This window comes from Coenobita brevimanus, chromosome 116 (assembly GCF_032717465.1).
Source record: "Coenobita brevimanus isolate Jiangsu-jjx chromosome 116, ASM3271746v2, whole genome shotgun sequence".
Lineage (NCBI taxonomy): Eukaryota > Metazoa > Arthropoda > Malacostraca > Decapoda > Coenobitidae > Coenobita > Coenobita brevimanus.
In genome coordinates, this window is record NC_137069.1 from 49,537,958 (window position 1) to 49,539,118 (window position 1,161).

Consider the following 1,161-nt stretch of genomic DNA (forward strand, 5'->3'; position numbering starts at 1 on the left):
GAGAGAGAGAGAGAGAGAGAGAGACAGGTTGATTGATTGGTTACACTAAAAAGGTCATTGCAACGTAACAACAAAGGTCATGAGACAGAGAGAGAAAAAAAAATGTTGAAAGATTGGTTACACTGAAAGGTCATGGCAACGTAACAACAAAGGTCATGAGAGAGAGAGAGAGAGAGAGAGAGAGAGAGAGAGAGAGAGAGAGAGAGAGAGAGAGAGAATGTCATTGTATGAATGACTGACACACACACACACACACACACACACACACACACACACACACTGGATGTAAAATACAGTGCGATAGTGTCTCCTAATGTATCATGTAATAAATGGCAGGAAAGGAGAGGCAGAGGGTCGGGGGGGGGGGGATGGAAGTACCAACACGAGAAAACTAGACATGATTGAAAGGGATAATGAGGGTACAGATAAGAGGATAATGGGGCAGAGGGAATCATATAGAAGGAGAAAATGTGGAGTACGGTATTGTCAAAGAACATACGGAAGAAAAAATACGGGTAATGAAATATCAGGTGTAGGTGGAAAAAAATGTGTAGGAAAGAGAGATAGAAATGAGTGAAGAAGAGAGAGGAATCAGAATCTGAATCAGAATTTTATTTCCATTATTACAATGGTTATTCATTACATAAAGGGCATATAATAACTTAAAATCAGTATATACTTATATGTATATAAAAAACATCTATATAAACATACATAAATATTCATACTGTAAATACCCATATATGTACACACACGTACACATGCACACATATACATACACCTACATACACATACATATACAAGTACGCATACACACATGGACATCTGTCCATACATACAGGCCTACAGTATTTATTAACGTGCTGTCATAGCAGGGGGCATTAACATTATAAGTAGAAATGTCACTGACTGAACTGGATGTTTAAAAGAAAAATTTTCAGCTGTTTTCTAAAGGAATATATTGTATGAGTACTAGAAACACTGTATGGGAGACTGTTCCATAATTTAGGTCCAGCCAATTTAAGGGTTTTTGCTCCGATGCTAGTGTTTGTTTTGGTGACGTACATATGTTGTTGTCTTGTACTGACAGTATTGATTTATCGTACTTTAGGAAGCGAGAATTGCCAGTTGGGAGCTGTTTTGTTTATTTTATTGTAAACT